The sequence below is a fragment of the Schistocerca gregaria genome, chromosome 2 (genome assembly GCF_023897955.1).
Source record: "Schistocerca gregaria isolate iqSchGreg1 chromosome 2, iqSchGreg1.2, whole genome shotgun sequence".
Classification (NCBI taxonomy): domain Eukaryota; kingdom Metazoa; phylum Arthropoda; class Insecta; order Orthoptera; family Acrididae; genus Schistocerca; species Schistocerca gregaria.
This window is the reverse complement of record NC_064921.1, coordinates 381,612,428-381,635,788: the sequence shown is the minus strand read 5'-3', so window position 1 is coordinate 381,635,788 and position 23,361 is coordinate 381,612,428. Positions and strand designations below refer to the sequence as shown.

The 23,361-nt window shown below is 43.3% G+C and overlaps 1 protein-coding gene across 1 annotated transcript in view; it reads right to left on the bottom strand.

The window, feature by feature from the left end:
- The window catches only part of LOC126320637 (venom serine carboxypeptidase-like), a 107,087-nt gene extending 90,587 nt beyond the window's left edge, over window positions 1-16,500 (bottom strand). Inside the window, exon 1 of the mRNA XM_049994082.1 lies at window positions 16,471-16,500. The gene's annotated coding sequence lies outside the window, so the exon portion shown is untranslated. The remainder of the gene's footprint in view (window positions 1-16,470) is intronic.
- Window positions 16,501-23,361: the final 6,861 nt, after the last annotated feature.

The following is a 23,361-nucleotide window of genomic DNA, read 5'->3' as shown; positions in this document are numbered from 1 at the left end:
GATGTCGCCAAACACGGATGCGACCATCGTGATGCTGTAAACTGAAGCTGGATTCATCCGAAAAAATTACGTTTTGCGATTCGTGCACCCAGGTTCGTCTTTGAGTACACCATCGGAGGCGCTCCTGTCTGTGCAAGGGTAACCGCAGTCATGGCCTCCGAGCTGATAGTCCATGCTGCTGCAAACGAACTATTCGTGCAGCTGGTTGTTGTCTTGCAAACGTTTCCATCTGTTGACTCAGGGCCGGCCGCGGTGGTCTTGCGGTTCTAGGCGCGCAGTCCGGAACCGTGCGACTGCTACGGTCGCAGGTTCGAATCCTGCCTCGGGCATGGATGTGTGTGATGTCCTTAGGTTAGTTAGGTTTAATTAGTTCTAAGTTCTAGGCGACTGATGACCATAGATGTTAAGTCGCATAGTGCTCAGAGCCATTTGAACCATTTTTTGTTGACTCAGGGATTGAGACGTGGCTGCACGATCAGTTACATCCATGCTGATAAGATGCTTGTCATCTCGACTGCTAGTGATACGAGGCCGTTGGGATCCAGCACGGCGTTCCGTACTATCCTCCTGAACCCACTTATTCCATATTCTGCTAACAGTCATTGGATCTCAATCAACGCGAGCAGCAATGTCGCGATACGATAAATCGCAATCGCGATAGGCAACAGTCCGACCTTTATCAAAGTCGGAAACGTGATGGTATGCATTTCTCCTCCTTATTCGAGGCATCACAATAACGTTTCAGCAGGCAACGCCAGTTAACTGCTCTTTGTGTATGAGAAATCAGTTGGATACTTTCTTCATGTCAGCACGTTGTAGGTGTCGCCATCCGGCGCCAACCTTGTGTGAATGCTCTGAAAAGCTAATCATTTTCATATCACAGCATCTTCTTCCTGTTGGTTAAATGTCGCGTCTGTAGCACGTCATCTTCGTGGTGTAGCAATTTTAATGGCCAGTAGTGTATAACGTTAGAGACACGACTAATAATTGTTGTTGTTGTTATGTTCTTCAGTCGAGAGACAGTTTGATGCAACTCCCCATGCTATGCTATCCTGTCTGTTCAAGCTTCTCCATCTCTGATTAACTACTGCAACCTGCATCCCTATGAATCTGCTTAGTATATTCATTCCTTGGTCTCCCTCTACAATTTTACCCACCACCCATCCGTCCAATACTAAATTGGTTATCCCTTGATCCCATCTTCTAGTCAAGTTTGTGCCACAAATTCCTGTTCTCCCAGATCTATTCAGTACCTCCTCATTAGTTACGTGATCTACCCACCTAATCTATAGCGTTCTTCTGTAGCAGCAGATATCTAAGTTTCTATGCTCTTCTTACGTAAACTATTTATCGTACATATTTCACTTCCATACATGGCAAAATTCCTCACAAGAAAGGACTTTCTGAAACTTAAGTCTGTACTCGATGTTAACAAATTTCTCTTCTTCAAAACGCTTTCCTTGCCACTGCCAGTCTATATTTTATATCCTCTCTACTTCGATCATCATCAGTTATTTTGCTTCCCAAATAGCAAAATTCATCTACTACTTTAAGTGACTCATTTCGTAATCTAACTCCCTATATTCTCTTATCATCGTTTTGTTTTTATTGATGTTCATCTTATATCCTCCTTTCAAGACACTGTCCATTCCGCTCAACTGTTCTGCCAGGTTCTTTTGCTGTATCTGACAGGATTACAATGTCATCGGCAAATCCCAATTTTTTTATTTCTTCTCCATGGGTATGAATTCCTACTCCAATTTTTTCTTTTGTTTCCTTTAGTGCTTGCACAATATACAGATTTAATAACATCAGGGCCGGCCGCGGTGGCCGTGCGGTTCTGGCGCTGCAGTCCAGAACCGCGGGGCAGCTACGGTCGCAGGTTCGAATCCTGCCTCGGGCATGGGTGTGTGTGCTGTCCTTACGTTAGTTAGGTTTAAGTACACTCCTGGAAATTGAAATAAGAACACCGTGAATTCATTGTCCCAGGAAGGGGAAACTTTATTGACACATTCCTGGGGTCAGATACATCACATGATCACACTGACAGAACCACAGGCACATAGACACAGGCAACAGAGCATGCACAATGTCGGCACTAGTACAGTGTATATCCACCTTTCACAGCAATGCAGGCTGCTATTCTCCCATGGAGACGATCGTAGAGGTGCTGGATGTAGTCCTGTGGAACGGCTTGCCATGCCATTTCCACCTGGCGCCTCAGTTGGACCAACGTTCGTGCTGGACGTGCAGACCGCGTGAGACGACGCTTCATCCAGTCCCAAACATGCTCAATGGGGGACAGATCCGGAGATCTTGCTGGCCAGGGTAGTTGACTTACACCTTCAAGAGCACGTTGGGTGGCACGGGATTCATGCGAACGTGCATTGTCCTGTTGGAACAGCAAGTTCCCTTGCCGGTCTAGGAATGGTAGAACGATGGGTTCGATGACGGTTTGGATGTACCGTGCACTATTCAGTGTCCCCTCGACGATCACCAGAGGTGTACGGCCAGTGTAGGAGATCGCTCCTCACACCATGATGCCGGGTGTTGGCCCTGTGTGACTCGGTCGTATGCAGTCCTGATTGTGGCGCTCAGCTGCACGGCGCAAAACACGCATACGACCATCATTGGCACCAAGGCAGAAGCGACTCTCATCGCTGAAGACGACACGTCTCCATTCGTCCCTCCATTCACGCCTGTCGCGACACCACTGGAGGCGGGCTGCACGATGTTGGTGCGTGAGCGGAAGACGGCCTAACGGTGTGCGGGACCGTAGCCCAGCTTCATGGAGACGGTTGCGAATGGTCCTCGCCGATACCCCAGGAGCAACAGTGTCCCTAATTTGCTGGGAAGTGGCGGTGCGGTCCCCTACGGCACTGCGTAGGATCCTACGGTCTTGGCGTGCATCCGTGCGTCGCTGCGGTCCGGCCCCAGGTCGATGGGCACGTGCACCTTCCGCCGACCACTGGCGACAACATCGATGTACTGTGGAGATCTCACGCCCCACGTGTTGAGCAATTCGGTGGGAAGGCCACCCGGCCTCCCGCATGCCCACTATACGCCCTCGCTCAAAGTCCGTCAACTGCACATACGGTTCACGTCCACGCTGTCGCAGCATGCTACCAGTGTTAAAGACTGCGATGGAGCTCCGTATGTCACGGCAAACTGGGTGACACTGACGGCGGCGGTGCACAAATGCTGCGCAGCTAGCGCCATTCGACGGCCAACACCGCGGTTCCTGGTGTGTCCGCTGTGCCGTGCGTGTGATCATTGCTTGTACAGCTCTCTCGCAGTGTCCGGAGCAAGTATGGTGGGTCTGACACACCGGTGTCATTGTGTTCTTTTTTCCATTTCCAGGAGTGTAGTTCTAAGTTCTAGGGGACTTATGACCTAAGATGTTGAGTCCCATAGTGCTCAGAGCCATTTGAACCATTTTTTTAATAACATCAGGGATAGGCTACAACGCTGTCTCCCTCCCTTCCCAACCACTGCTTCCCTTTCATGCCTCTCGGCTCTTATAACTGTCATATGGTTTCTGTACAAATTGTAATCAATCTTTAGCTCCCTGTATTTTACCCCTGCCACCTTCAGAATTTGAAAAAGAGTTTTCCAGTCAACATTGTGAATAGCTTTCCCCAAATCTACAAATGCTAGGAAAGTAGATTTGCCTTTGCTTAATGTATCTTCTAAGGTAAGTAGTGGGGTCAGTATTGCCTCACGTGTTCCAACATTTCTACGGAATCCAAACTGATCTGCCCCGAGGTCGGCTTCTACCAGCTTTTCCATTCGTCTGTACAGAATTCGTGTCAATATTTTGCAGCCGTGACTTATTAAACTGATAGTTCGGTAATTTTCGCACCTGTCAACATCTGCTTTCCTTGGTATTGGAATTATTATATTCTTCTTGAAGTCTGAGGATATTTCGCCTGTCTCATACATCTTGCTCACCAGATGGAAGAGTTTTGTTATGGTTGGCTCTCCCAGGGTTATCAGTAGTTCTAATGGAATGTTGTCTATTCCCGGGGCCTTGTTTCGACTTAGATCTTTCAGTGCTCTGATTGTTAGAAAAGTTAAATTATTACAACTGATGTAGAAATTACTAATAACATTCTTGAGTCTATGATATTTCCCGATTTTGTAATGCTTCGTTCCCTTAAAGGGCGCGGTTGGTTTTGTTCCCGTAGTTTGTTTATATTTTTGTTACTTTTAGTGCATATATAATGCTTGATTTGGATATTTTTGTGGATATTAATTCACCCACTACTGATCAACATCTCAGGAGCAGACCTGGCTTGTTTGAGTTCCGATTATAGAGAAGGGTAAGTTATACACTCTTTGACCATCAGACTGTGACAGCTTAAATCCCTATCTCATCGCAGCTTTATGTTGAGAGGGAGAAAGCTAGTTCGATAAGGAAACTTCCTTATTGCATGCTTACTTTGAGCTTCTCTGTAGCTTAGAGGTTTGGGTTAAAGCAGTGTTTTTATAATACACTGACAGAAAAAAAAACGCTACAGGCGCGCAAGAGTAGCGCCACTATGAGGATGCAAATCAGCTTTGCTTTAAACACATACTGTGACGGTCATGAGCGTCAGTTACCTTTGAGCTTCGACGTGGTGACTTTATGCTAGTCTAGAATGTGTCGCGTCTTTCAGTGTCACACAAATTTTTATTTTTAAAGGGGATCACTTAAGACTATTTCCATGGGATCGCCTGTCATATTTCTCCCTCATATCACAAAATTGTCGTCTGGTGTAGCACGAACAGAAAAAATAAATTCCTTTTAAATCACAGTTTCGTATATAATTTACATTCAAAACCTTGCATCTGTGTCACAGAAAAAATCCTATATCGAGAATACTTTACACAAGTTTCAGGAAAGAAATGCTTCCGGTAATTATTACAGTATTTAAAGAACATCAAAATATGAACAGGCTGAAATGAACAAACATTACATGAGACTATGTTAATCAATTCAACTGTAAAAATCTAAGGAGCATATTATTAGCAAAACGAGAAATATGCAAAAGTGAAATGCCAAAATGAGCACTTCTCAATGGGGAGCAAATCAAAACAATCAGAATGGCTGAAAGAGAGCACAATAACATGAGCCATAAACGAATAAGAGCTAAGCAACTAAGCAAATAAGAGAATAGGCAAAAATGAGATGCCAACAAAATGAGAGCTGGCCGAACTCCGGCTGCGCTCGTGACGGCACCTCGCGGCCCGTACGCAACACGCGCGCCTGCGACCGCAGTGCACTCTCAGCGCTCGCGGCGCTGGCGTCTAGCAGCCCGTACACAAGTTGTGCGATTGCTGTCTCAGGTCGACCCTTAATATATGATGTTACAAACGTCTTTAAGGCGACCAAAACGCCACTGTTAACGCCTCACTGAGTTTGAACGAGATCGTGCAGTAGGGTTCCGAGAAAGTAATGTTTCTTTTGCTATACTATAGAAAAACTGAGTAGAAATGTAGCCACTATATATGATCGCTCGCAGAGTTGGTCAAGAATGTACGGTCGCAAAAAGACCAGGGTCCTGACGGCCAAGTGGTACTACCGAGAGAGAAGACCAGGTGTTCGGCGTTTGGTTCTGACACACGGTACTGCGTCTGTGGCAGGGATCTGACTAGCAGTTGCCCCCACAGTGACACAGCGAACTATTGCAAATCGATTACTTCAAGGACAGGTCCGAGCCATCTCTCCATTGATCCCAAACCACCGTCATTTTCGGCTTCAGTGGAAGGGGGGGGGGAGCAGGGTGGAAGTCTATTGTTCTTTTTGATGAAAATTGGTTCTCGCTTGCTGCCAGTCATGGCCGTGTGTTGGTTAGAAGAAGACCAGTTAAAGGCACGTAACCAACCTGCCTGAGTGCTAGATACACAAGACCTAAACCTGGAGCTATAGACCGGGTTGCGATTTCGTGTGACCACCTCATGGTTATCCCAAGCACCCTGACTGCAAATCTGTACGTCAGTCTAGTGACACGATCTGTTGTGCTTTCATCCATGAGCAGCATCCCAGGGGCTGTTTTCCAACAGGATAATGCTGTTGTAACTCGACATGCCCTTCAGGGTATCGACATGTTGCGTTGGCGTGCTCGATCGCCAGCCCTGACTCAAATCGAGCATATATGGGACATCATCGGAAGACAACTCCAGCATTAACAATCCCTGTATTGGCCGACCAAGTGCAACAGTCATGGAACACCATCCCACAAACTGACATCCGCCACTTGTACAACAGAATGCATGCTCGCCTACATGCTTGTATGCAACATTTTTCAAGTTATACCGTTTATTAAGGTACCAGAATTTCACATTTGCTCTGTCTTGTCTCACGCTTACGTAAACCTGTGATCTTGCAATGTTACCTAAGACATATTTATTCCCGGAACTCCACTACTCTACATTAATTATTTTTTGCTGTTGCGATTTTTTTCTGTCGACGTATTTTAAGTTTCGCAGTAACTACCTGATTGAGTTGGTTCATTGGCAGGTACATTCAATCCCGAATTTTACCACATTCAGTGATGTTATCCATTTGACGTAATATTCCACAAAAACTGAATGCATATTTCTTCGGACGATATGGTGGTGAATTTCGACCCGGAGGTAGATGATTCGAACCCTACAGCTGGATGTTAGCCGGAAAAAAGCAAATACAGCAGCGTGATGCTTATGGGCACAGACTTACTGAGTCAAGTGACAGTAAGATGCAGTTGATGGTAGTCCGTGGTGCTCCAGAGCGCAAATCCACATATCGGTCATCTGCACGATACCATTTCACATGGCACATGTCGTCCACTAATGGAGGAAGGCAAAGAGAAACCACCTCGATAACACTTTCCCAACCTTGAACTGTGGAATGTTCCATATTGAATGCACGTTTAGAATTCAGTGAGTTCCGTAATTAACTTTTGAAGCTCGCTATCCATTCATGTAGAACGAGCTTACCCGAAACTGCAGGTTCTATTAGATGTGGCCGGTAGCACGTATATAATGGCGGCGTGATTCTTTGTTCGCTTATTCAGTCTACATAGTACACAGAAACTTCCAAGTTATCTAAATTAGGAAATCCAAAGTAATTGTACATACGAGGGCTATTCGGAATGTAAGGAACGGTAGGTCGCGAAATGGAAACCACAGTGAAAAACAAAACTGTTTCATTTGCGACGCTTAGCTACACCTTGTAGCTACTTCTCTTCACAGCCGCCAGTGCTTTTTGACAATTTCCTACTCTCTACTGCAGCTCGTTGTCTGTGTCAAAATATTGTCTTCATAGCCAGCTGTTCATTTGAACAGAGATGAACCTCTGGGGTGGCCAATTACGGGCTGTAATGTGGGTGATCAAACATTTCCCATCGAAAACGCTGCAGGAGCATCTTCATTGCCACTGCAGAGTGCGGCCGGGAATTGTGTAGAATGAACGGTATGACATTTATGTTATGTGGACTGTATAGCTTCAGGGGAAATCTTTCGCCAGGCCCTCATACTTGGCGGGAGACGCTAATTTCAAGCCATCTTTACCTTCTCACTGTGAGCTCAGAAATGAAAAGAACTACATGATGCGATAGACTACTAGACACAGTGCTCCATGCATCTGTGCAAAGATTCATCAGATTTTCACTGTATTTTCCATTTCGATAGTCCGTTACTTTCCGAATAACCCTCGTATTGCTTGCATAATAAGGTGTTAGTATGAATTTTTAGCAGTGATTCAAGAACCCTTTTCCTCAAATGGCAAACAAAATAACCGCGGGAAAAATGGCACACAACAGAAACAGAAATCAGAATTATCGTATTCTTGCCACGTATATGAAAATCGTGTTTGCAGACTCATTCCTTCTCAAGATTACCACTACTGCTTTCTGTGACCCGAGCTATACGGGCTGAAGATAACATTTACGAAATAAATACATTTCCTAAGTCAACTTTCAAAATGTTGCAATTCCTATATCTTTATTTAATAAATAGTGAAAATTCACAGTAATGGTCACCTAATTTAAGACAGTGTTTCATGATCACCATACACAACTACCGTATATCACAAAATCCTACATATATTACGACAAAGAGCATCCGAAGACGTTCACTGAATGGGATGTTGAGCTTAAAAATATTCTGAAACGTTATCACAGCACATTAAGACAAAAATGCTGACGGACTGCTGGAATGCTGTGAAACATTTTTCATGTCATAAAAAACTAAGCCTGAGACAGAAGCCGTGCAGCAATACGTACAGACTGAAAGAGAACGCGGTAGCGGGACAGAAGTTCTTGTGGCAAGCGCGGCTTAGGTAGCGCCCTTCTAGCACCACAACCTCCGCCAGCCAGGTGCAGACTGAAACTCACGATTTGAAGGAGGGACGCAGTAAAATTGTGTGCTCACAAATAGCCACCTTCCTATTTGGTACCGTAAATATGTAAAGATTTATTTCCACTATCAGCGATTCAGTCCGTTAAACTCCATTTCAAGCGCGTCCATTCGAGCTGGAAGAGAGGTTCTCTCCCGCATTGATTTATCATACCCTCTTCCTTTGAGTGACTTCGTGTGGCCACGCCTGCTGCCGCATGAGCAAACACAGAACTTGCGAAACAGCATAAATAAAAGTACTGATTTAGGTCTTACAAAAGAATCCATAAATATTTTGACCGTTCTCAAAAGATACCTTTATACCTAAATACTCGGAACACACAAAAGTTTCTGTATGCAACAAGATCTTTCAAAAGCAGTTAGAAAATATCCCACTTATAGTACGACCGAATTTAGTGTTAAGTTCACAGATATATCTTCCTGATTTTGATTCTTAAAGAGTGGTACAGCAAAAATTATGTGCACGAATTTAAGGGGAGTATCCATCGGCCAAACACAGTAACATATGGGCAGATTATGGAACTTACCAACAAGCATTTCACTGAGTTATAAATATTAACAATGAATTTTTTTAAAAACGCTCATTGGGCAGCTGCTATATTCCCTGGCTGGGAACATTCTGATCACTAGTTCTATTCCCACCTTCTGCAATTATTGATCATTCAACATTTATGATTTCTGGAGGGTTATGGAAGTTAGGTGTCAATGGAATACTGGAATTTCCTACAGAATTGTATGTATGTATAAGTAAAAACACACTGCAGTTCCGGATTCTACGAAACAATACAAACTCATATTGCATATTACTTATAAAGTTTCATTCTCTCGCAGCTCTTAATCTCTTTGGGGAGACTTATTAAAATAATCTAAATTGATTAGCATATCTACCTTTTCACTACAATATATTGACAAATCACTCTCATTTCATAATTTAGTGTAGCCTCTGCTGTGGTCTAGTCGATAATATGCATTAGGTACTGAATTTATCACTTTGTAATAGTACAATTGTTAATACATTTTTATAAAACGCAGATTTTGTGAAAAGACTATGGTGGCAGTTGTTAAATGCGTGAAGTTTTACCTGAGAATTGATGCAGTGAAAAATCTGAGAACGTTTTATACAAACTGAAGATTTTGTGCAGTCACTTAACTAAGAAGCGAAGCCACTGGTATACTTTTGAACTGGAGTTTATAGTCATACATATTGAAACAAGACCTATAATTAGGATATTTCTTTTACAACCTTATTCCTACAATATTTTCCTTAGATTTCTCGCCTAAGACATACTGGCACATTTTCAGTTTGTAGACTTATCTTTTGTGACTAAAATTCAAGTTCTGAAGTGAAGCATGACAATAAAAGAGCATTAGTTAAAGGACGATGTTTCAGTAATTTATACCCATATAACACATGAAAATTTTAATTATGAGCACTTATTCGTAATATGAAGATCAGAAATTCCTTTTCAGCGGTGAAACAGTATCTGCTAGCTTGATATTATCTCAAACTTTTAATTACACAAGACAAGAATTAAGAAAATAGATTCAGAACTGAAATCTCTTTTAGAACAGTCTGCGATAGTTGCTGATAGAAAGGAACACAAGACTACGTTGACAGAATTATGGTCTTTGAACATGTTTCAGTGACTTATTCTAAGACCACTTGCCCGTGATCAAGACAGGACAGTACCCCTCTGTGATACAAATTCCCCGAACCCTAATTCGAACGCGCTTTTCGATTGTAGTATTCGTTACGTAAATATTCTGCAGAGCATACTTGCACAACCGAGGAAAATACTGCAGACAGTGTTTCGGGTGAATTTCACCATCTGTTTTTGTTAAGTGTAACAACTTTGGATTTTTTTTTCAAACACTAGCACATTGTTACAAAATGTAAACGGGCAGGGTATATTGACATTTATAAGAAATGTTATGGACACCTAACAGCATCGATTCGACGAGACAGAGAAAATACTTAGGACTTATCCCGGTGCATAATGGTTCACTTTCCGAACACAACTAATTAAAATTTGCAGGAACTAAGTCAAAGGCACATACAGCTCACTCAACTTGGTGTACGGGGTGGACCAGAACTCTAGCTACAAACTTGCAGAGGTTGTTCAGGGACACCGTCTGAGTGTTTTGGTGTAAAGGACCCACGGCTTCCCGCTTCTCGTTACAGAGTTATTGCATTTCCTTTGGTTCCTTGCCCCAGTCTGCTTTGTACCTGTGTTGCACTGAAAATAGTGTACAATAGTGCAAATGTCGACGGCAAGCGCTGTGTGTCTTGTTTCCATTCGCTCACAGTACATGATTTTGACGACAGTAAAGCCCTCCTTACCTCGTTGACTTCAGGTTTACATTCAGAACTGATCGCTTCTGCCTAGGCTCTTGTTGCCCGGTAGTGTTGGTCGCGCCTTAATAACACGAGAGATTTTTTTTTCCAAGATCCGATCGGTTGCGGAAATGGGAACTACAGTGTAAAACAAAAATATTTTATTTGCAACATTTAGCTATACCTTCCAGCTAGTCGCCACTCGACTTTGACATTTGTCGCAGCGACGTACCAACTTTCCAATACCCTAGTCTCTTAAGGCAGCCGCCTGTGCTTTCCACCAATTCTCTGAGCTGGGCTGAAACTCTCTGTGCGTGTAAAAATGCTGTCGTAATATCTAGCGGTTCACGTGAGCAAAAAAATAAAAGCGTGAGGGTGCAGGAGTGTCTTTGTTGCAGCTGCATTGTGCAACACCGACCATGATGAAGGACAACGCCTGATGACAAAATTTCTCTTCGCTTGTTCTGAACTGCCCATCGCAGACGACTTTCTCGAATCGTCTGATCCACTCACTGAACACGATCATCGATTGACAATCGCTTCCGCCAGCATCATGAACGTCTGTACGTACTGTTTCAACGTTCCTATACCATCGTCTCAGTTTGCTATCGTACGTGAGATTTACATTATGTCGCTACAAGAAATCAGCGGAACACCTGAGCGTAAGGAAATCGAATGACAGCTAACACTTCATACTTAGTGGGAGACTTTATTGGTCAAGGCACCTCTACGTGCTCTCTGTGCGCACTGACTTGAAAAATCTTTCGTGACGCTATCTATGGGCATACTACAGACGCTGTGCAACACATCTGCGAAGAGTTTGATCCTATTTTCACTGTAGTTTAAATTTCGCGACCGATCGGACCTTGAAAAAAAATTGCTGTTGTTATACATAGTAGTGCCATAGACAAGCATACTGACGAACTGAATGCAGTGGAAAGGAGGGTAGATTAGTGCTTAACGTCCCGTCGATAACAAGATCATTACTCGTACATATGCAGACTGAAGCGACAAATGAAAATTTGTACCAAGGCTGGGATTCGAGCCCAGGTCTTCTGCTAACTAGGCAGATGCGCTAATCACTGAGCCACCGTGGCAGAACGGCTTTGCCCAATTGCATGGAGTACCCTAGTACACTTCTCTCCTCAATCCAAATTCACTTTCGCACTTCAGCCTACTTGATATGCCCCCTAAATTCGACTAGCATTGCAAAGGTTCCCCACTGCATTCGAATACCACATCAGCATTCAACGAAACTGTAGAATCCTGCCTGAAACCCAAGCACAGGTGCTTTGCTGTTCGAGTTTGGTGGGAGTTTGGGAATATCAGGTGGGGAATGGAATGGGCAAGGTAGTCTGTACAGCTGTGCAAAGCCTATGTGCCACGGTGGTATAGTTATTAAGGCACATTACTAATGAGTGGGGCACTTGAGTTCAAATCCCGGCCTTGGTACAAATTTTCATTCGTCGCTTCAGTCTGCACCATAGAAGTCTGAGACTTGAAAAGTCTCTGGAACCATATAGTTTCATTTGATTAGAGTCACTAAAGACCGATCACAACATCAAACTGGAAAAGGAAATTGATCATGGCCTTTCAAGGATTATTCTGGCATTCGCCTGAAACGACTTGGGAAATTCTTTAAACATCTAAGTCTAGATGGCTGGACGGTAATGCGAATGTGCTCCGCCTCCCTCAAATGCAATAAAAGAATGAAACAAGATGCTATGCATGGTTATTTCCGCACCGACGGTAACCGCGTCACAGTGGATCCTTGTTATGTTCACCAGTGAAAGATGGTAACAGGCGTATAAGGGATACCATTTCATCCCATGTAAACATACACGTGCTAGACTAATTCCGCCATCATGTGCTTGGAAGGTTCCGTCTTGGCAAACGGGATGCATTGCTTAAGGTGGTTTTCGGCATACTCATATCCTTGTATGGAAACGCATTATGTTCATCCCAACTCATCGGTCTATGCAACCTTTTTGGTGAAGTGTGCCATAGTTATCTTGAAAATTTACAGTGCTTCAGTGTATGAGACTATCACATAGATAACGTTGTGGGGAGGGCAGACCAAAGACTGCAAATTACTGACAGAACACTTAGAAAGTGCAACAGGTATACTAAAGAGACTGCTGACACAGCGCTTGCCTGCCCACTTCTGGGGTATTGATGACCGGTGTGGAATCCGCATCAGATGGGAGTGATGGGGAACATCGAGAAAATTCAAGGGACAGCTCATTTTTCAGTGAAGTGAAAGAGGGAAGAGGGTGTCATGGATATTATAAGCGAGTTGGGATGGCAGTAATTAAAACATAGACGTTTTTCGTTGCGGTGAAATTTTTCCACGATATTTCAATCACTAACTTTCCCATCTGAATGTGAAAATATTTTATTGTCGCCAACGTTCAAAAGTAAGAATGATCATCATAATAAAATAAGAGAAATCAGAGCTGGTACAAAAAGATTTAAGTGTTTATTTTTTCCACGCGCTGTTATAAAGAAGAGAGGAAAAAAGATAGCCTGAAGGTCTTTCGAAGAACCCTTTGCCTGGCACTTACTTGTGACCTGCTGTGTAGATTCAGATATAGAACGAAGTTCTTACCACTGTATGGGTTGTTCTAACAGTTTTTAACCAACCAGACTTCATTTTCTTTGACTATATTCTCTACTGGTACGATGGGAATACCTCGCGTTCTGCTACTGGTGTGGGGCAATATCACCATCTATAAGGAAATAATTTGTTGTGACGCTAAAAACGTCTTCCTATCAAATTCTTCAGACCGGTCAGCGTCGTGTTTTTGGTTAAACGCATGCGTGTCTCGAGGAAATGTGGATAGGCGACGTAAACTACTATGTCTCATCATAGCTACAAACACAAACGTATGGAAAGTTCCCCCCAAGTCAAACGAAAATAAAAAAGTGAACTGAATTATTTAAAGCTGATTGTCCACTATTAAACAGCTACTGAACTCAAGTTAGTTAACATTGTCAACGAGAAGATATGCGAATAGTTATAAATGTTTTATTTATGGTAGGAATTGAAAATCCATTAAGTCAAGATCGCATATGAAATCTTTGTTGTGATGGATTACTAGTTTCGTCTAACAATGTAACTATCTTGAGATCATAAAACATTCTTCATTAGTGTCGGTGCCATTAAGACTTCACACATCGTTAAAATCTTTCTTAAAATGACAACATCCATACACGACACAGTGAAAAACAGCTTATCATCGTTCTTGGCCAGAACAATTGAAGTTTATAACAAAAGGGTGTTATTCCGTTAAAACTTAGTAACTCACACAATCCGACATGATCTCGTAACAGAGATCATCATATATATGTTGCTGTAACGTGGTACATGTGAATAGCGTGGCAGCAAAAGCCTACTACAGCGTTCAAGGAACGCAACATCCGGCATATACGGAGTATACACTTGAGCGGCGGCCGATACTGCAGCGAAAGGGTGACGAGACTATGTAAACACTGACCGTGTCAGTTACTAAGTTTTACCGACATAAGGCCTTTTTTTGTTGAGACCATCGTTCAATTACACTGACCACGAACGATAAAAAGCTGTTTTAGCTATGTCATGTATGGAAGTCTTTATGGTAAGAAAGACTTTAACGATGTGTGAAGCCGTAATGGCACCAACATTAATCAAGTATGTTTTATGTTCCGGCCGCTGGTGGCCGAGCGGTTCTGGCGCTACAGTCTGGAACCGCGCGACCGCTACGCTCGCAGGTTCGAATCCTGCCTCGGGATGGATGTTTGTGTTGTCCTTAGGTTAGTTAGGTTTAAGTAGTTCTAAGTTCTAGGGGACTTATGACCTCGTCAATTACGTCCCATAGTGCTCAGAGCAATTTGAACCATTTTTTTGTTTTATGTTGTGAAGATGACTTGGTTGTTAGACGAAACTAGTAATCCATTGAAATAAGGATATCATGTGTGATTTTGTCTTGATGGGTTTTCAATCCATAATATAAATAGAAAGAGATATAGAAATGTTGAAAATGAATTGTCGACAATAATAAATATTTAAGCTCATCGAATTTACAGCAAAATTTGATATATGAAAATAAATAATGAAAGTAAAACCATCTTGTAACGATAAAAAAATATTTATAGATACTATCATCTCGAGAATAATTCTAAACAGAGTACATATCTTTACGAACTTCTAAGCTGAAATTGTAATCTCGATCACTTCCTCGAAATCTGACACTGCTGTCATAGCACCGCTTCAAAAAAGTTAAAGATGGGTACATGATACCCTGAGTAACTTTTCCCATTGTATTAACGACAAACAGGAAACAATGTCACCATAAAGCACCACGGCTGTTCTTGTGTACGTTCTCTCAGCAGTACTCAATTTTACTTAAATTCTCCAGGATACGTCATAGTTCTAAATACGTCGGTAATTATACATGGTTTGTCTGACGAAGAGCACTTACAGTAACGGCGGCTGCTTTGGAATATTTACGCCTTGCTTGTAGTAGTTCAAAATTCAGAAGAATTTTATTCAAACAGAGATACGGTGTTGGGCTGGATCTTTCTACATATACATCTACATCTACATGGATACTTCTCACGTCACACTTAAGTGCCTCGCACAGGGTTCATCGGACTATCTTCATAATAATTCTCTGTTATTCCACTTTCGAACAGTGCGCGGAGAAAAACACCAGTATCTTTCCGTGAGAGCTCTGATTTCCCTTATTCTAATATGATGATCGTTTCTCGTTATGTAGGTCAGAGTCAACAAAATATTTCCGCATTCCGAGGAGCAATTTGGCGATTGAAATTTCGTGAGAAGATCCCACCGCAACGATAAACGCCTGTGTTTTAATAATGGCTACCGCGACCCTGTATCATGCCTGTGACACTATCCCCCCAATTTCTCGACAGTACAAAATTTGCTTGCTGCCCTGCGTTGAACTTCCGCGATGCACTCCATTAACCCTATATGGTGCGGATCCTGAATCGCGCAGCAGTACTCCAAAAGGGGCCGTACAACTGTAGGTGTTCTCGTCAGTAGATCTGTTGCGTTCTTCTAAGAGCTCTACCAATAAAACGAAGTCTTTGGTTCGCCTCTCCCACAATATTCTCTATATGTTTTTTTTTTTTTTTCAAGTTAAGTTGTTCGTAAATATAATTCCTAGGTATTTAGTTGAATTTACGACCTTTAAATTTTCTTGATTTATTGTGTAATCGTAGGTTAACGGACTCCTTTTAGCAGTCATGTTGATGACCTCACGCTTTTCATTATTTAGGGTCGATTGCCAGTTTTCGCACCATAGAGATAGATTTTCTAAATTCTTTTGCTATTTGTTTTGATCTTCTGACGACTTTACTAGACGATAGAGGACAGCATCATCCGCAAATAACGTAAGACGGCAGCTCAGATTGCCTCCTAAATCGTTTATATAGATAACGAACAGCAGAGCGTCCATAATACTACCTTCAGGAATGCCAAAAATCACCTCTGTTTTACTCGATGACTTTCCCTCCGCTTGTGAGGTACGGTGTCAAAAACCTTTTAGAAAGCTAGAAATACGGAATCAGTTTGAAATCCCTTGTCGATACCACTCAGCACTCCACGCGAATAAACAATTAGCTATGTTTCAGAAAATCGAAGTTTGGATGTTACGCTATTAAATGGAAGCCACGGCGTAGTCTTATTACGCTCGCTACGCTAACATAGAAGGAGAGAGGGAGAGAGAGAGCGAGAGAGGTGCGGCGGTACTGACCTTGGCTGGGCGGCGGTCGCGTGTCGTGTCCCGCGCTCGCGGATCGCGCGTCCAGGGGCGGGCAGCGCCTTAAGTAGGGCCGGCCGCCACGCGAGGGCAACGGCCGACCGCGTCGCGCGGGCCTACCTCCTCGCCAGCCGCCCGGCGGCCAATCACCGCCTCCTTGCCTCCTTGTCACCAGCTCCTCGTCCGCACACAGGGCTGCTGCACACATCCTTTCGTATCCGAGCACAGTAGTCACTGATTCCTAACGCTCCCAGCCTATCTTGAGCTCTTGTACCAATGTTAAAATCTCTCTCTTTTATCACTTTTTCCTTCAAGGCTCAGAACACATCGTACGCGCAGAGGTATTATTCTCATTAAAAGCGGGGAAAGTGCCTGGGTCTATCTGTTACTGCCACCCACATGTCTTAATGCTGCTGCAAATATGCCACTTGTTTTCAATTCTTTGTGTTCCATATGGTGTCGTGGCGGTCGGTTGTGAACTGTCAATGGATTATACCATTGTTTATGTTATGCCTGTCTCCATTCATGAACAAAAGCTCTCACATTCCTCTTCCCATTCCGTTACTCATCAGAAAACATTTTCGGCGTTCGATGTTGCTACCATGCAGAAAAAGTCTCATACTCCTGAACTGGTTTAACAGCAGCATAGCCACAGCACTTGAAAGTTTCGTCTTCCCTTGTAGGCTCGAACAAATGGTTCAAACGGCTCTAAGCACTATGGGACTTAACATCTGAGGTCATCAGTCTCCTAGACTTAGAAATACTTAAACCTAACTAACCTAAGGACAACACACACACCCATGCTCGAGGCAGGATTTGAACCTGCGACCGTAGCACCAGCGTGGTTCCAGACTGATGCGCCTAGAACCTCTCGGCCACAGCGGCCGGCACCCTTGTAAGCAGTGTGTGCTGTCTCATAAGAATAAGCCACTATCATGACTAGTTACGCAAAACCCTGATCCATCAAGCTATGATATGTTGAAACTTCCTGGCAGATTAAAACTGTGTGCCGGACCGAGACTAGAACTCGGAACCTTTGCCTTTTGCGGGCAACTGCTCCACCAACTGAGCTACCCAAGCACAACTCACGCACCGTCCTCACAGCTTTACTTCTGCCAGTAGCTCGTCTCCTACCTTCCAAACTTATGAAGCTCTCCTGCGAACCTTGCACAACTAGCACTCCTGAAAGAAAGGATACTGCGGAGACATGGCTTTGCCACAGCCTGTGGGATGTTTCCAAAATGAGATTTTCACTCTTGAGCGGAGTGTGCCCTGATATGAAACTTCCTGGCAGTGTTGTATCAATATTTATGTTCGTGTATACAACCGAAAACGAGATCTAACCACTGTGTAGTGTGGCACTTCGCGCGAGCGTATCTCTCGGCTCGTAGCGGCTGCACGTTTAGTTTGAAAGACCTGCTGGTTCGATCTGTCGCGCACAGGGAAAGCAACCAACGTCCTCTTGCGTAGGCCAGGGGGCGTGTGAAGCTCTGGCGGCAGCACGGACACTGGATGTTGTTGGCGAGTGTGCTTCGGTGGTTTGTGCTGTGGGCCACCTCGAGCTTATTGTGCCGGCTTCTCCGTTCCTTGCTGGCTGGTGTGGCCGTGCGGCTCTAGGCGCTTCAGTCTGGAACCGCGTGACCGCTACCGTCGCAGGTTCGAATCCTGCCTCGGGCATACATGTGTGTGATGTCCTTAGGTTAATTAGGTTTAAGTAGTTCTAAGTTCTATGGGACTGATGAACTCAGAAGTTAAGTCGCATAGTGCTCAGAGCCATTTGAACCATCTCCGTTCCTTGAAGAGAATTCCTCGACAGACGCGTTGACTGGCGCTGCACTTCTGTCCAAATGTGAATGCGGTTTTAAGTGTTGCAAGGATCAGCTGTGTGGTTATTTAATTCGTCTGGGTACTTGAAGTTGTGATTAAATTTCCACGTGGTTTTAAGTGCTGCTCAGACTACCTGGCAGCCATTGTGTCGTCAGTTTCGTAGCAGTTTGTTCTTTAAATTTATCAGTGGTTTTAGATTTTGCACAGATCAGCTGGGTAGCAGTTGATTTCGTTTGAGTTTTTGATTAAATTTTCATGTAGCTTTCCAAGTGCTGCACAGATCTACTGGGCACCCATTGTGTTCCTTCGCTTTACAACAATATGTCACTTAATTTTATTAGTGCTTTTGGGTATTCTCAGATCATCTGTGGAGCTGTTGAATTCATTTGAACTCTTGCAGTTGTTGACTGAATTTTCTTGGGTTTTAAGTGTTGCACAGATTAACCAGGCAGCTGTTGGCATGGTAGATGTTGCTGGAGATTTTGATTATTACCTATTAATGTGAATCTCCTCAGTTCAGGCTAGCAGCTTTTGAGTTGATTAGCAAGACTGCACGCCGATGTCGCGCGTTTACTTCCATACAAATGAATTTAGGATCAAACGCACACCTGAAACGACTTTAGGGGGAGGAATATAATGAATAGCACAGTAGGTAGTTCAGTTGAAGAAGAATGGACCTCTCTAAAAAGGGCGATCACAGAAGTTGGAAAGAAAAACATAAGTACAAAGAAGATGACTGCAAAGGAACTATTAGTAATAGAAGTACTTCAGTTGACCGATTGAAGAGGAAATACAAAAATGTTCAGAGAAATTCAGGAAAACAGAAATACAGATCACTTAGGAGTGAAAGAAACATGAAGTGAAAGAAAGTTAAGGTGAAATACCTAAATGAAATATGTGAAGAAATTGAAAAAGAAATGACTGTATGAACGACTGGCTGAGCACATAGAAAGATCGAAACAACCTTCGGTGAAATTGAAAGTAAGGATGGTACCATTAAGAGTGCACTGGGAATTCCACTGCTAAATGCAGATGAGAGAGTGACTAGGTGGAAATAATGCACTGAAAGCCTCTATGAGGGAGGAAGACTTGTCTGATTTGATAGAAGGAGAACGAGGAGTCGATATAGAAGAGACAGAGGACCCAGTATTAGAATCAGAACTCAAAAGAGTTCTGGAAATTTAAGATGAAATAAGGCAGAAGGGATAGATAACATTCCATAAGAATTTCTAAAATTACTGGGGGAAGTGGCAACAAAACTACTATTCATGGTGATCGTACGGAAGAATGTTGAAAATTGTGTGGAATGGTTAGGTAAGGAATTCTGAAGGAAAATTTTCACCAGTCCATGTTTCACTGCCATAGAATTCTGTGCTCCAAACGTATATTATCAGAAATTTCTTCCTCAAATTAAGGCATATGTTTGATATTAACAGACTTCACTTGGTCAGGAATGTCCTTTTTGCCAGTATTATTCTGCTTTTTGTGTCCTCCTTGTTCTCCGTCATGCGTTGTTTTACTGCCTAGGTTGCGGAATTCCCTAACTTCATCTACTTCGAGATCACCAATACTGATGTTAAGTTTCTCGCTGTTCTAATTTCTGCTACTCCTCATTACTTTTATCTGTTTTAGATTGACTCTGAGTCCATATTCTGTACTCGTTATACTGTTCAATCCATTCAACACGTCCCGTAATCCTTCTTCACTTTCAGTGAGGATAGCAGTGTTATCAGCAAATCTTATCATTGATAGCCTTTCACGTTCAGTTTTAATTCCACACTTGAACTTTTCTTTTACTTCCGTTTTTCCTTATTCGACTTGCAGATTGGACAGTAAATGCGAATGAATTCATCCCTGTGTTACACCCTTTGTAATCCGTTCTTCGTCTTCCACACTTATTGTCCCCTCTTGTCGACTGTCGTAAGCAGACCAGCACAGGCAAAAGTGAAATCAAACATAGACCTTAGTTTGAGGAAGTAATTTCTGACAATGTACGTTTCTAGCACGCAACGGCCTTGCCGCAGTGGATACACCGAAGTTAAGCGCTGTCGGGCGTGGCCGGCACTTAGATGGGTCACCATCCAGGCTGCAATGTGCTATTGCCGTTTTCCGGGGTGCAATCAGCTTCATGATGCCAATTGAAAAGCTACTCGACCGAATAGTAACGGCTCCGGTCAAAGAAAACCATCATAACGCACGGGAGAACGGTGTGCTGACCACACGCCCCTCGTATCTGCATCCTCAGTTGACGATGACACGGCGATCGGACGCTCCCTATGGGTCACTTGTGGCATGAAGACAGAATGCTACGTTTGGTGCACAGCATTGTATGGATGTAAACATTGTCTGTAGTAACATAATAGAATCGAAACACAAATGTATATGCACCACCGAGCAAATTATTTATGTGACTTAAAAGAGGCCTTACGACAGCGAGAGACAGATTATCTCTGACTCGTGATATAAAAACTCTGTGGAGAGAATGTGGAACATTTTGTGTACAATAAACGTAGTCATTTCTGATTAAGAACTGCAGAGAGTAGTATCTCAGGGGACTTGTAATTAGCAGCATTGTTGTAAGTTGCCATTTTGAATATGGAATGTAATTTGATGAATTATGATAGCACTTCATCCCATACAAAAGAATGATGTATACTGAACTGTAGCTATGAAAATTATAATTTCATGAATTGAAGATGTGCGTTTAGTTCTTTGGTTATGTTAAGACAAGTTCTCCCTTTTCTGTGGCTCGGTATATTATTTGAATTGTCGTAACTCGTAGAGAACTTTGTATCCTGAGGAATTAGTGGAGTCTGCACCACGGTCGTTTATGCCCTACATTAATAGGTTAAATTCTGGACTTTATCTAAATTGATAGACACCTTCTACACTGATTCTGATGCTGCAGAGCGAGTACGTCATAGCACCCAAGACGGCTTCCCCATGGCGTACGATTGTGCCTCTCGTTAGTTTAAGAATTTTCACAGTCGACGCCGGCCCGAGTGGCCGAGCGGTTATAGGCGCTACAGTCCGGAACAGCGCGACCGCTACGGTCGTAGGTTCGAATCCTGCCTCGGGCATGGATGTGTGTGATGTCCTTAGGTTAGTTAGGTTTAAATAGTTCTAAGTTCTAGGGGACTGATGACCTGAGATGTTAAGTCCCATAGTGCTCAGAGCCATTTGAGCCATTTTTCACAGATCCACAGAGATTTTTTTTCCAGGTTGAGTAATTAATCTTATACCTGGAAGAGTGGGAGATAATTGTGGGAAAATTTTGGGGAAGCGACTTGTGTCGCCTAATAGTTTCCATTCAAGTAACTAGATATTTTCAATCGTATTAATTTAACTTCAACTTTCACAGGGGGAGTGTAGTTTAAGGTGGAGACGAATGTTGAAAATTAGGTGTACTGTTAAGGTAAAAAACAAGGAGGTTCTGCGCAAAATCGGAAATGAAGGGAATATGTGGAAAATGCTGACAAGTAGAAGGGATATGATTGTAGGACATTTGTTAAGACCTCAGGGAATGACTTCCATCATATCAGAGAGTAAAAACTGTAGAGGAAGAAAGAGACTGGAATAAATCCAGCAAATAATGAGGACGTAGGTTTCAGGTGCTACTCAGAGATGAAGATGTTGGCACTGGAGAGAAATTCGTGGTGGGGCGCATCAAACCAGTCAGAAGATTTATCACTCAAAAAAAAAAAAAATTAGCTTTCGATAAGACGCGGGAAGTAGACAGTGTTTGCCAGTAGTGTAGTCATTGGCGTCATGATCACATTCTTCGGCACAATGAGAATTTTGTAAACATATTTGATGCTGTGTACCTGGTCATGTGGTTCTAGAGTTATCCACTATTACCACTCTATTTACTGTCATGGCTGCTTGATTCCTAATGCCAGAACAACCTTCTGATGAACAAAGCTGTTTCTTGAGGTAAGATTAAGCTGCTTCCTTTAGGTTCCTTGAGCTTATTTGTTTCCAACTAAATGTCAGTTTTGTTAAACTTAGGTGGTAGTTTCTGCAAATACACCACCATGGTCCTGTTTCAGTGTATCGTTACACGCGCACACACCACCGCCGGCTGTGTAAATGATTGGAGTTAGAGTTCTCTGTTGCAGGTAGAACGGCCATCAGTGTGCATTAGTGTTGTTCGTATTTAGTGTTGTTACCAGGCATGGCACGGAATGTAAAGACCACCATCCCATTACCAGTACGCAGGATATCAAGGGCCAGTTACAATAGTTATGGGCCAGCTTCTCTTGGGGTGAATTCGAAGGCGTTATGTCACTCTTAGCAACCGGTTCAGTGCATTCATCCAAGGACACAGAGATACCACGTACTCGTGTGAGACAGCGTCGTCAGCACCTGACAGTATTTGAAAGAAGCTTCATTGGGGGTCTCCGTTTGCTCAAATCATGCACAATCAGAATTTGGGCGGCATTCGAATTTCAGAGTGTCCCAATGGTTGCATTGGATTTCTTTGTCAATGTTCCAGTCAACCAGGCCCTCCACTATAATGGAGGAGCGCCATACTGTGCACTAAGGAGATCTTAATCCCTTCACATCTGGCTCCTGCCATCCAGGAGAAAGTAATGAACTCCATGCAAAGTTCTGTGTCATCCCACGCCACTGGCCAGATATTAGCTTCAACTGGCCTAATGAATTATTATCCCATGCGTAGAATGTGGTTAACACTACAACACATAAGGCTGCATTTGGAGCGGTGCCATGACTGGGAAGTATGGACTGCTGATAAATAGCGTCGCACTGTGATCAGCGATGAATAGCGGTTCTGCGCTACCCCAGCTGACTATCGTCGGCGAGTATAAAGACGACCGAAGGAGAGGTCCTTTTTTCCAATTTTTTGGAGAAGCGGTGCTACTTTTGGTGTCATGGTGTGGGGAACCACTCAGGTCACCAGTGGTAGTGAAAGAGAGAACCCGGATGACACAATGGTATTTCACAGTCATCGTGCGTCCTTAATGTGTGGCCGGCCGGAGTGGCCGTGCGGTTCTAGGCGCTACAGTCTGGAGCCGAGCTACCGCTATGGTCGCAGGT